This window comes from Pteropus medius, unplaced genomic scaffold (assembly GCF_902729225.1).
Source record: "Pteropus medius unplaced genomic scaffold, Ma_sr-lr_union100, whole genome shotgun sequence".
Lineage (NCBI taxonomy): Eukaryota > Metazoa > Chordata > Mammalia > Chiroptera > Pteropodidae > Pteropus > Pteropus medius.
The window spans coordinates 11,565,580-11,579,856 of NW_024349225.1; the positions used below are offsets into that span (position 1 = coordinate 11,565,580).

General features: G+C 41.5%; 1 protein-coding gene and 1 pseudogene across 3 annotated transcripts in view; both read right to left on the bottom strand.

The window, feature by feature from the left end:
- RABGAP1L (RAB GTPase activating protein 1 like) overlaps nucleotides 1-13,460 on the bottom strand; it is a 417,651-nt gene extending 404,191 nt beyond the window's left edge. For 2 of the 3 annotated variants that reach the window (XM_039881421.1, XM_039881424.1), the window contains exon 1: nucleotides 12,721-12,865. The gene's annotated coding sequence lies outside the window, so the exon portion shown is untranslated. Of the gene's footprint in view, nucleotides 1-12,720; nucleotides 12,866-13,253 lie in introns of those variants that run through there. The other variant, XM_039881422.1, reaches the window with a different exon arrangement.
- Nucleotides 13,461-13,956: 496 nt separating this feature from the next.
- On the bottom strand, nucleotides 13,957-14,075 carry LOC120617868 (uncharacterized; annotated as a pseudogene).
- Nucleotides 14,076-14,277: the final 202 nt, after the last annotated feature.

The window sequence follows — 14,277 nt, forward strand, 5'->3', positions numbered from 1 at the left end:
TTTGTTATGGCAGCCGTAATAAACTAATGTGAACATTTTGGGTACAAGGGACAAAATTTTAAGATGGGCTGGGTTTTTATGATATTAAGAAATTGTTAGTTTAGCTATATGTAATAAAGTGAGAATGTGAATATGGTTATGTAAGAAAATATTCTTATTTGTGAGAGATGTGTTTAAATATTTCGGGATAAAACAAATAAATTACTGTAATTTGTAATGCTTCACCAAAAGAGATGAAGCAAAGATAACAAACACAAGAACTGTTCAATTTAGATGGTTACGTGGTTATTAAGTAAATTATTTTTTCTTACAAATTTGAAATTTTCTATGATAAAAAGTTAAAACACCTATATGATACTGATGTAAAGAGAAAAACTGATCATACAATAGAACAGATTCCAAAAATGAATGCCCACAATGAAAAGACTCAAATGAGGAAAAAAAGAAATACAATAATAGAGAAAACTCTAACTCTTCATTGTGTTGAGTGCAGGCTGTGTGCCAAGCGCTACGCTTACGGAGGTCAACAAGACAGATACGGTGCTGCCCTTGAGGGGCTCTGATCTAACACAGAAAAGAGACGTGACAAAACAAACAAATACAAATAAACAGGAGAAAACATATGAATATGTAAGTTTTTAGAAACAATCCTTTCTTTTTTCTACAAGTTCTCCTCCATCTCCAAAAGGGAGTTCCTCAGGGTTCTACTCCGGGACCCTTCTACTCACTCAGGCTCACACAGCACATTTCCACCCCAGGCATCTTGCTCAGCTTTTATAACCATATGTCAAGCTGCCTACAGATATCTACAGAGTTTCCTTCACAGACATCAAACCTTGAAGTCCTTACCCAAAACTCTGTTCCTCTTTTAATCCCTGTTGGTAAAGCTGCCCAGGAATCAGTGCCTCTCTTCTCTCTCACCCCTAAATCTAGTATATCACAAAGTCCTATTGATCTGACCTCACGAAAACCTCTTAAATCCGTCCACTGCTCTCCGACCTCACTATGTCCACCCTAGTTCACTTATCTGGATAAATGTAATAATTTTCTAAATGGTCTTCCTGACTCCGGCCTTACTTCTTCCATTCCACACACCTAGGCCAAAATAATCTCCCCAGAACAAAAATCCGATGTTACCTGATACTTAGGATAAAACCCAAACTTCTTAAATGATCTTTAAGACCCAGCATTATCTAGCCCCTGCTTATCCTTATCTTTACAGCCCCATTTGTCACTATCCGCTGCCCAATCCACACTGAACTTCCTTTCTTCATTCTTCAGGTTTGCTGTTCTTCCTCACCTCTGGGCCTTCACATCTGTTCTCACCTCCCAGCATCCCTGGCTAACTGCTACTCCTTCTCAGCTTAGGCATCATCTCTCTTCTGGGTAAGATGCCCACCTCCGAGCTACCATGCAGGACCTATGGTCCTATCGTTGTCGTGTTTATCACAGAGCACTGTAATCGCACACACCCCCATTAAGCTATGAACTGCTTAAGGGCAGGGTCCCTATCAGTTCCCCTAGTGCCTAGTACATCGAAGGCCTTGACTGAATACGTTAACTCCATCAACAATTACTGAACTGATCTTCATATTCATATGACTCATCTTCAGCTGGAACCCAAATTTCATATTACTTTTCTCAAACCAAAAAGTCATGACATCTGACTCTGTGGGAAGATAACCTATTTTTGCTTTAAGACTCAGAAAACTGCGGAATTTACTGCAAATATCATTTTATTTCCACTTCAAATGGGAAACTTACCAAAAGTCCCAGTTTTCAGTCCTACTGTTAACAGTCCTACTTCCCCTTTCCTGCTTACCCCAACCTCCTTGACCTCTCAAACACTATACTAAGTTTGCTACAGGGAAAGAACCTTCCCAGATACGGGTATAAATATATTTCACTGCAGAAATAGCTTAACAAATCATCCTTCTCCCTAATATAAATAGGCAGCGTCTAATATTATCATGTTTTTGTTAAGCAATAGGATTTAATTACTCTTGCCAAACAGTGATGCATACTTCCTTAAAACATCACCCAAAAACTAGTCCTAATTCAGTCTCTTTCCTCTTCCATCCCCCACCCATTTTGCAGAGGAAGAAACGAAGGGATAATGAAGTGAAATAATTTTCAAGAAAGTCTTAAAGCTGGTTAGAGGCTGAAAGACTATTTTTATATAGTAGTTATTCATCTTAGGAGATGTTCATTAATAAGCTTAATGACAGATAGGTCTAATTTAGTTCTAACATAGTTTAGAAATTCACTTAAAAAGTATGATCAAGAGCCTACTAGGTTCCAGACACAACAAGAAAAGAAAAGGAGAAAACATTTATGAGAACTCAGCTACACGCCAAGAACTGTACTATATCTCCTCTACGCGCATTAACTCATTCAAGATAAACAGCCCTATTTAATGAGTACTATTATATTCATTTTATAGATAACTTCCCCAATGCCACACAGAGCCAAGATTCAAACCTAGGACACACACCAATTACAGAGCCCTAAACAAAAGTTTTTTGCTTTTGAAAAGCCTATAGCCTGACGCAAAAACAGACAAATGACAATACAGTGTCATCAGCAGCGCAGCAGGGAGGGAAAGCAGGATGCCGGGAAAGCACACGTGAGAGATCTCTAAGAGTCCACCGTCTCAGGGAAGGCTTTCAAGACAATGGCACCCGTGCTAAAACCACAACTACGAGCCATCCAGGACAGAAAGACGACCTGGTCCACGCTCTAAAAATACTGAGCACCCAAATGGCAAGAATCCTTACTCTGATATCTTATACAAGCAAATAATTTCTCATCAGTGTTATACAGCAAATACTGTGCTGAACTATGTCTAATATTCCATAAAATCTGCAGGTCTGTGTCATATATAAGAAGAAAATTAAATCTAAGGTTATTCAAAGCCCTTTGGAAATCAAACATTCTAGATAAACGATTTGATGACTGAACTAAGAGTTTACTCTCTGGTTTGCATAATATTTCATATAAAAAATTATCTAAGATACTTTAATGAAGACCATGTATCTAACCTGTTCTTGGTAAGACAGAACATGACAAACTTGCATTACTATTCTATACTTTAGAAATACAATTGCTACCATAATGCTAATTATGTTGTGCAAGATTATTCCTTAGACTGACTATGGTTTTTAGATTTGGTGTATATCTATATATGTGTGTGTATATGTGTGTTTATAGACACACATATATATGTATATCTATGTGTATGTATATGTGTATTTTTTCCTATTTCTTCACTGCTACCATGCTAGCAATCTCACTGTTCTGCAATCAGCATCTCACTGCTTCTGAAGGACTCCTCCTTCTAATCGGCTGCCTTAGAAACCATAAGCATCAAAAGTAAAATAAAAATAAAGTTTTCGGTGAGAGCTAAAAAGCTTTATTTATAAGGAATTACTGATAAAATTGACATCTGCTTTGGGATTTTTGCAATGTTTCAGAGATGCGAAGAGCTGCAGCTGGGTCCACATACGTAAAGAGCTACCATTACAAATTTTCATACCACTACCTAAAATGTCTCTCTTGCCTTCTTTAAACTAAACACAGATACTCCAGGCGGCCTTACTTGAAACCCCAAACCAGATTACATAACCCTCTGAAGCTTTCCTGTAAGACACATCCTGTGCTGCCCCATCCTTGCTACACTCCACTGTACTTATATGTTTCTCCAATATGACTGTCGGCTCCTTAACAGTCTCTTATCTCTGCTTCTCTAGTACTGAACTCATATTCCATGTTATAAATGTCTATTGAATAAAAGTGTCAGAGAACGAAACCAACTGTATAGAGCCATAAAGCTATAACACTCCGTACAATAAAAACAACCGTTCGGACCCATAAGATATTAATCTTCTTCTGAAAATATACACACGGGAAATCAAGTTTAAGAGAAAGTCATAAGAAAAGTATTAAGTACAAGCATGTGACAACCTACTATTAAGCTATTTTACCCACAACATCTCCCAAAACATCTTTTTCTCTTCAGGGGAAAAAGCAAAAATACATAACTATATTTCTCCCAGGCAAATATAGACTTTTGTTCAACCTAAGCGCAAAAAAAATTGACATTCTTTAATGGTGACTACTGATAATTCAAGCTAAAACAAAAAACGATATTTTGGGTCTATCTAGCTATTTTGAGGTGTTAGAATAGAAGAAAAGTCACCCATTAGAAACTTTTTTTTAATTTTTACTTTTCAATTAGAGTTGATGTTTAATATTGTTTTATATTAGTTTCAGGTATACAACATAGTGGTTAGACATTCATATAGTTTACGAAGTGATCCCCTCGATTAGTCCAGTACCCACCTGGCACTCTACATGGTTACGCCAATATTATTGACTATATTCCCTGCGCTGTACTTCACATCCCCGTGACTATTTTGTTACTGCCAATTTGAACTTCTAAATCCCCTCCCCTTTTTCACCCAGTCCCCAAGCCCCCTCCTGTCTGGCAATTTACCAGTTTGTTCTCTGTATCTAAGACTCATAGATTTTTGATGTTGGAAGGATCTTAGCGGTCACCTAATGCTATTTATATATACACTCCTCATTGCAGGAAGAATTCAGTGGCTAGAGATCACCCAATCCACTTTTTATTCGATATGCCCCTACATTTCTGCCTGCCTTTGCCTTTCGCTCATTGATCCTCTGGATGCACACAAAATATGCCTCCTACTTTGCAGATAATAACCTTTCAAATATTTATGTTTGACTTATTTTATATCATTAGTGATTACAAAGTAATATACGTATTTATCTATTTCAAAGATATCTTTGGCTTCTCAAAACCTATCCCGTAAAATGAAAACACCAGGCACATTTATAGGTGTTCTTTTGTAAATCTTATATGTTTTGATTCTCATAACCACCCCCTGAAGCAGGCAAGGCAAGTATCATCACCCGCATGTAAAGAACCATCAGTATAGAGTCGTTGGCAGTCACTACAGGCAGATTTTGTAGCAAACGAGATTGCCTCTTAAGAGCTACGCGATCTTAAGCAAGGTACTGAACTTCTCTACACCTGTTTCATGTGCAAACTGGGAATGTTGTAATAACTCTTACCTCATACAGTGATTGTGAATATTAACTAGATATGCACATTATCTTATTATAATTCATCCATATAAACACTCAATTAATGTTAGCTTATGATCATTATGCAAAAAGAAAAAACTGCAGCAAATCACTTATTCTCTCTGAATCTCACGGCAGCCCTAGATCAAGCAGCAAGGTCCTCTGTTCTACCTACACTGTCTTCTACAAAACAGTTACTTGCAGCTTAATGACTACTTGTCTTCATCCCTCATCACCCTTTGGCCAACCAAAATTTCTAAAATCTACTATTGTCATCCTCTTCCAAACAAAATTTTCAAAAGTACAAAATTGCCAAAGCTCTCACTTAGAAAAGTAAATGCTCAGTGGAACACAATCAAGTTCCACTATGAGTAGCAGGCGAACATAATGGAACTGACATGCAAAATGGGAAGTATGGCATTAACTGCTAAGCAGACTGGCTTCTCTAACCTACTATTATTAGATTATCTTTTTAAATTTTTATCTGATATCTTCAAATGGTAGAGATTGCTATTCTATTGTTTGTGAAACCAAGTACAACAAGAGAAACCTGTTTCATCTATCAAAACTTTTGATAATGTTGACAAGAAATACAAAATGCAGGCCAGAACTGGGGAAGAAAAAACAACCTAGATGCCTAGACTCGTTTGTGAAAAATTAAGCTGCATAACTCATGCATAAAAACGGTAAAAGTTCACTAGCATTGGCAAATAGGTGGTCCTAGAATTTGAATAATATCTAATTTCGTCTGTCCATTAACTATCAGGTTGGCTTAGTGTTAGAGTAGATTCTAGAATACCGAGGGGGAAAATGGATGAAGAGACATTAACTGAATTACAATTCAGCACCAACATGATGGGCAGTATTACATCTTTGTACAGAAAGACTAGGATGAAGGCAAACCAAAACATTAGTCCAAGCACGGCCATTAATAGCAGGACAAATATGAGACAAGGATTTAAAATGAAAGAATACAGTTCATGAGAGAAGAGGTTTGTGAAAATAAAACAATAAGTAAATGAGTTCTAATGGCAAATAGCTGCTGAAATAAGAAATTTAATGTAAAACAAACCAAGAAACCATATTGTTGCCAGTATATGTATAGGCTCCCTTTAATGGAAGACTTTTCACTATAGTATAATCTATTCAAAGTGTTATACCAAAATAAATTTACTACAGAAAGACAAATGAATAATCATTCTAATAACCATTTGTATTTACATAATGCTCTTAGCAGAGGCCCCCAAACTGACAAATACATCTTGAAGCACGAAATAAATACTCTATATGGTTTATCAAAAACTAGTGTTATGTCTCTTAAACCTTAAAAACTAAAAACCGCAGGTTTGTATTTTTTCTAAAATTAGTGTTTATTATTTGCATCCTCTGTAGTGGAAGCCTGATTTCAATTTAATGCTCTGTGTGCCACTGAGCATTTACTTTTCTAAAATCCTGTCATTTCGATTACTGCTAATAAGGGCAGAAGGATAGTGTTTTCGTGGGGTAAGGGAGAGGCTGAGCAATCCCTCACTGGTACATGAATGAATTCTACACTTGGCTTTTAAAATGGGCTCCTTTCTTGGAAATTTGACATACGAAAAATCCCTTTGGGTTTGCATTGCTTTCATATTTGTGACTATTTCACATGACCGTCTTCAAAGAGCCAGACACTTGTTTTTAGTCATTGCCAGGTAGACTGTATTTTCACCCCAAGGCCAACAACTAATGGACGTGTGTGTGTACATTCATACAAACATACACATTTATGTGTATGTGCATATCTGTATCACAAAAAAATGATGGTAGAAAATTTGGAAGGGTTCTAATAACTTAAATTTGGAAAGCCTAACACGTCTCAAAAAAAAAGAGAGAGAAAGAAAGAAAACTCAACTGTGTGCTGACATGATTAGCTACTCCATTCAATTGGTGTGAGGTATCTGAGGCCTGCTGCATCTAACTCTTATCAAGCTGCTCAGGATGTGCTATCTCGTGGAGCAGTTCAGATGAAAACTGCTGAGGCCTCCTAAAATGGCAGGACAATGTATCGGAAGCTTAAATGAGGAAAACAGTATGGCAAAGACACAATTCGAACTTATTTTGGAACCAAAGCTCATCTCAAAAATTGTCAACCATCCAGAAGGAACCCAGCTTTGTACCAAACAAGTATTTACTTACTACGGCAGCTTCATTACCAAGATTACCAAAATTTTCCACACACTTCCAACAGTCTCTGTATGTGTTGTTACCTGGGCAACAGTCTAAAAGGCTTTTACCTTTATAGAACTAGCAGGTCAAAGAGAAGTAAAGCTTCTTCAAATTGTGTCTCATTTTAATTCAAAGCAGTAAGTAGGAAATCATCAGCAGACGGAAAACCTTTGAACTACCATTAGTGCTTTGATTTGATTAAAAGACATAATTTATTGTCATTTATCTTCGTTTCTAGCCACCTAACTCCCCTGTGAAATAAGACAAGCTCCGTCCAGGTCTTTGAAACATCCTCAGTCATACAGGCTGTCACACACATAAGTGTTGAAATCCAAGGAACTTCTTTGAGTAAAGAATCTATCAATCCCTCACAGCTGGCTTGCCTTGCCCTAAATTTTGAAAGCTAGTCAGCTCAGCTATGGATCTGTATAAACTGCCTTTCTGCGTGAACCAGACCTGCCTCCAAAAATTAAGACCCAGTCATTTAGAAAACATATTTTAGATGGCTCTTTGCTTCCTGCTCTGCTACAGCCAATTTGGCAAAACAAAAAATAATGCTATCTCCTTACAAAGAAAATATTTGTCCCTTTCCATCAGTTTTAGGATTGGTAAGCCCAAGGTTGTTTCCCTGATCCTGATACTTCTCCCCTTGGCTTTTACTCTAAGGATAAATACCTAAGTGTTCTCTGAGTCATATTCTAATCAGAAGCATAGCATATAAAGTTATTTAACGTCAAGAAGTCCTAGGTGACTCCGGAAACAAAAAATGAAGGATAAACTGAAAAGCAGAGAGGAAAACTGGCAATCAAGGCTCTTCACCATCTGGTGCTGACTCTTTCTTGCCTAGCTCTTTCTCTCCATGCCTTTGATCACCCTGACCCAGAAAGGCCTTTCTCACCATGCTATTTGTCTTATTTCTACATGTCCAAATCCTACCCAGCCTCCAAAGCATGATTTATAAGTCACTTTTCCCTTATCCTTCAACTAAAAGTAATCTCTCCCTCCTCTCTAAACTCCTGTAGCACCTTATCTTTGCCTCTGTACTACACATTACTTTCTGCCTTATATTATCTTTGTTTCCATATTAAATCCCCCATATGAACACAAAGGCCTCAGGGTCAAGGTTCATGCCTTATTCATCTCTAGTCAAACTGCTTAACACAACGCCTTGCACATCTTAGGCACCCCAATTGAGCTACACGAATGGCTTGGGTTAAGAGAGGAGATAAGTCCACTAGAAACAACTCCGGTCTAGGAGTCTGGATACCCTGGTTTTGCTTATAACCAGCTATATAAACTTGAACTTCAGTCTTTAAGTATATATACCTGCAAAGTGAAGAGGTAGACTAAACTATTGTAGACTGTGACTTTAGCTGGCTATAAAATCAATTTGGGGGTCAAAACCCATCATTTTATTTTAATAAAATGAAATAGAACAGAAAATGCCAAAGTGTGTTGTTGCAGGCAGTGGGATGCTGTAAATGTTTAACTGGCTATCCAGAAGCGGGCAAGCCCTGAACTGCGCCACGCTGATTTCCCTGGTGTACATACTCCCACCACGGCCAATTTCAAGCTGCCAACGAGATGTCCCTGAACATGGAGCTAAGTGAAAAGAGAAAGGCATAACTGCCCTTGCAAACCACTGTGACGAGCCAGCTCCAGTAAGGTTCTGAAAACATAAGTATTGTTTCCCCAAATTTTTCTTTGAACTTTGTGTGTGTGTGTGTGTGTGTGTGTTGAATCAGGGTATTTCTTACTGTGAGTCACAGTCAAAACAATTTAGTAAGTATTTAGCTAAACAATTACCTGGTCTCTTCCATGTGTACAACACAATGCAATAAATCTGACTCTTGATTACATATGTAGTCTCTTCACCACCACAATTTATACTTCTCTTCACAAATGCAAGTAACAGGATGCCTACTGATATCACCAGAAGGCAAATTATAGGGAGTGGAAATTTGGCTTAGGAGGTATCAGCGAAGGGCCGAGGTTCTCAGCCTTTGTTCAGCCCCACGCACCTGAGAGACACAACATACTCTTACAAGCGGTAGTGGTTCTTTTAGCGAAGGGTTGTGGGGAGAGGAAGAAAGGAAGAGGATATCTACAGTATGAAAAAATATCCCAGAATTGTGATATTTGTGCCCATGCTCCCCGCCACACTGAGAACCTAGGTACAGAGAAAACCGTACTGTAAAAAAGTTTCCACCTCCGATGTTTGCCAGCCAAGTTCTCCAGCATAAGCCTGCATCCCTCAACAAGATCCCATGGCTGAGAATTCCCTACCAGAATTAAGTTTTTGCCATGGACTGGGGACATGAAGTACTTGCCGAATCTAGAACAGGCAAGGGGGAAAACACCACGGCAAACAGTTGTTAGACTTGACATTCTGAGAAAATTGGGCTTTTATCAAAAAAAAAAAAAAAGGACTTTCTTATTTTCTTATTTAAGCTTACTAAACCGGGCGAGGAGCGGGGAAGGTTCTTGAATGTATTTTTGGCTGTACTATGTCTATCACAACACAGTCTGTAACCAGATTTTTCATCAGTGTTTAAAAAGGATTGTTTTCTATTTTTAAGGCTATTTCGAAAACAAGAAGGCTCAAAATTTCAAATATACTAATATTCTTAGTCTAAATCTAACTTCAGATCAACTGAATATATGCCTAGAAATTTCCCAGGAAAATTCCCCAAAAATTACACCAAAAAAAAACAAAAAATGTCAAAAAGGAGTCAGCATGAGCACAAACTTGTTATACTCAAACAATTATTGCATCCCATCCATTGAATGAGTGCAATATGGAAAGTAAATGAAGTAAGAAAAGGAGAACGTTGAGATACAAGTTCTGCTTAATTGCATTAACTCTTCCTTATTAAGGTCCGCTTATTTTCACATATTTATAACCAATTTCATACACTAACATAAAGTGAAAATTATTCCCCCACTCTGAAAAGCCAAGAGTCAAATCAAGTCTCCATGCTCAGAATATTAGACCCCTCCTTAAAAACTGAGTCTGTTTTACCATAACTGAGGCTCGAGCCTGTACTTCGTCTGCCTCCACTGTTTGTGGTGGCAAATGCTCATAAAACTATCTCCATGAGAAACTCAACTGTCTTCGCAGTACCAGAGGCCGGAACAGCCTGGGGCTGCTGGTCATTCCCAGTGGCTAACCTATTTACATAAGGTACAAGCTATACACATGTAGAAACTCATTAAAATTTGTGAGACATAGCAAAAAAGCTCTGTGCTTGGGAACCCCACAGGCCACGGTATCTATTTCATTCTCCAAACATCATCTATCCAGCCATAATCATGCCCACATCACTTCAAGATAATGGTAGGCTGGAATGCAGACCCGGCTCTATATCCTCAAGACAAGAAATTTTTGCTACTTAGCTACTACACTCTTCAGAGTCTATCTTTAGAAGCCTGGCTATATCCCACTCCCAATATTTTTACTTGGCACAATAGAATTGCTTCTTTTGACTACTCTTAAAGAATGGATAAAAAGATTTTCAGCTTTAATGCTGTATCATCTGAGTTCAAATAAATATACAGTAATTTAACAAGTACAAGTTTGGGTTAAGGCAAAGAAAAAAATTTTAAGTACAAGTTTTTGGAAGTCACAAATTTAGAATTAGTGAGCCGATAAATAAGAACACTCCTTTTACACATGCCTAAGAACATTCTGGCATTCAAATAAAAAACATCACAATAACTACTAGAATGAAAAGAAAATGATATGAATCATAAAGCAAATAGCAAAAGAATAAAAATTCTCAGACTATCACAATTATCATATATAAAAATTGTCATCGAATAACTCAGGCCCCCAAAACACATCATACACTTATCGTCACATCTTCTTATGTTGGCTGGTATATTCACTACATGTCCCAATAGTACGAAGACCTACTACCTGTTTCCAGCTTTCTAGAATACGAAGTAGGCTATATAATAGCCTACCACCCAACTACATCCAATTCTCCCAGATGACTTATTAATACATAAAATCAGAGTACATTTTGAACTGATTTAATATAGACATCAGTCTAACTCAGACTCAACTAATTCCTCAAGCAGGCAACGGTTTAATACAATTTGACGATACTGTTGTATACATGAATTTCATCTGGTCTTTCTCCTCTGCAATGTCATCATCAGTTTCATACAGGGCCCGCTACTGAGATAATGCATCACAGGCCAATTTTCCAGGGCTAGCAGCTTGTGGACCAATATTTCCCATGGACAAAATCCACTTCTAATTCGACCACAAGCAAACTTCGTGTCTTCTGATGTCATAGTACTGGATATGTACAGAAGTGCAGCAGAATCCAAATATAAACACTATTATGAGAAAAGTCAAAAGGTTTTCATGAAATTGTTTTCAGAATTGTGACAAGCAACTACCTACCTCCCACCGTGCACGGGAAAATTTAAATGTATTAAAAATGCCCTCGACTTTCCAGTACCAAATACGCAGGCCTTGAAATCAGTTTCCAATCAGCGCTGAAAGCTGTCAAGCGAGCTAAAGTTCTCCTTACCGTTAGTGGTAATGAGGTTGGCGTGGCCTTTCACTTGCATGAAGCCTCAATTCGGCCACTGATCACCTAAATTCCGGCACATTTTCTAAGATAACCCTGAGAGGTTCAAGGGGAAAACACAAGCACCTGGACACACTGCCCTGGGATCAGAAACCCTGTCCATCCAGTCCCGGAGCACCCGGCCACCTCCCGCTGGCCGGTGGCCCCCTTCCACATGCTGACGCACTGCTGCCCAGCCCTGCACCGTTGGCGACCTGTGCAAAGTACTAACCCTGTCTCAGAAAGTTTGTCTCAGTTATCAGGACACCGAGCAGCCGCAACCTGGACGGGGGGGTGTCTGTCATGGCCAGCCAGTCAACTTCGAAGCGGGGCATTCCTTGCAGGTAGAGATCTGCCCAGGACGCAGCCCATCCCAGACTGCAAAACCACAAGCATCAACAGCAGGAGCGGAGCAAAGTGCCGGGCGGAGGCAGGGGGAGTGCGAGGGCGAGACACGGTCCCCGACAGTGTGGTCGAGAAGACACCCTACCCACACACCCCCCGGATGCAGGGCCGCTGGGACGGCGGAGGCGCGGCATGTCAGGAGGGCACAGCTGGGGGCGAGCGCCCGGGTCGCCACCCCGGCCCCAGGTGAGGGGCGCCGATCCCGCCCGCCCGGGCCGCGAGCAGGGTTCCGCCGCCCCCGGGAGAGCCGCGGGTCCGCGCGGCGACCCACAGCCCCGATCCCGCGCCGGGCCCCCTCCCGAGGTCCTCTCCCATCGCGGCCCCGGGCCGGCCCCCCCGACCCTGCCCCGGCTCGGCTCGGCCCGGCGCCGGCACCCCCGGCCGGCCCGCCGCCCTGAGGAGGCCGTCCTCGCCTCACCTCCTCACGAATCTGCGCGCAGGGCCGCGACCACTCCGCCAGGCGCCCGCGTCTCACCCGCCGCCCGCGCTCTGCGGCCGGGTTCGTCCCGTTCGCTCGGCAGCCGCGGGAGCCCGGGGAGGGCGGGGGAGCTGGCGGGAGGGAGGGAGGGGGCCGCTGACAGGAAGAGGCGAGGGAGGGGGCGGGCTCGGGGGCGGTGCGTCGGGAGCGCGCGCGCCGGGGCCCCTCGGCGCGGCGTGCGCGCTCCCGAGGACGGCGGCGCGCGCCCCGGCCTGACCGCCGCGGGGCCGCGGCGGGGGCGTGAGCACCCACTGCCCCCGGAACCGACAGGAGCGGATCGGGCCTCCTGGAGGACCGCCCGGGGGGACCCGCGCCCTGAGCCCAAGCGCCGGCCGCCGCCTGGGCGAGTGGGCCGACTCTGCTCAGCGGTGACTGGGTTCTCAGAGATTTCCGAGTCGGGGGCGATGGTTTCCTCGCTCATAGCCTCGGTTTACATATTTTCATTCGTGCCCAGTCACCCGCAGGGACGTCACCTGAAAGAACGCCAGCTCTTCTCGCCAGTTACTCTTCTCCGTGCCTCTACGACGGTGTCGTGTGCTCCTGAAACGGTCCCCTGTTCTTTGGCTCCGCGGGACTCGGGGGAGGTTGGAGAGGGAAATAACCCGCGGGGACCGGACGGGAAAGCGCCAAGCACTGTTTGGGACTTACATGAAGAAAACGTGCCCTCGTTGGCACCTCTTTGTCTTTTGGGGTAATAAATTGGGGCGTATAACCCAGGTAGAGATAAATCAGCTCTTTTTCCTCTACAAATATCACGCTGATCCTTGAACTTTGGATCCTGCAGCCAGGAATGACCTGTAAATTTCCCAATTTCCTTAGCACTTTGTTTCTGTAAGCTTGTGCCACCTAATAGTCACCCTTATGTAGGTAAATCTATGCATGCTTTATCCCCTTAGAGAATCTTTGAGAACCTGCTTCATTCATTTATACAAATGAATAAATGCCTAGCCTTCCACAATGCCTAGCCTAGTGCCAAACTCATAGAAAGTACTCCATAATTGTTATTGCATGAATATGTGAATATAGTGCAGTGAGACTTAAGTGTATGCCTAATGATTTGTGCTCCAGAATGAATTCTTTTTTTTTTTTTTTTAGGCGAGGCAACCTTGGTTTACCTCACAGATTGCAAGGACCTTGTCAGCTTACAATTTCTTTTTTTGTTTTTTTAATTTTTCACACCTACAACACCTGGTCTTCCTAGTTGGTCTCCCATCCAAGTACTAACCAGGCCCGACCCTGCTTAGCTTTCGAGATCAGACAGGATCGGGCTTGTTCAGGGTGGCATGGCCGTGGACCAGAATGAATTCTTTAGTTTAAAATTCTCCCTTTTGTCCCTCTTCAATTCTCCTGCACTCGTTTGCCCACCTAGGTCCAAAACCTACCCTGAGAAATATGACGTTTGTCCAAAGGACCCTCCCTCTCAAGTTCTTTTTCTGTTTTCCTTGTTCCTAACTGAAATATCTGTGGATGTTGGGACATACTGAGTGTTGCAACTAT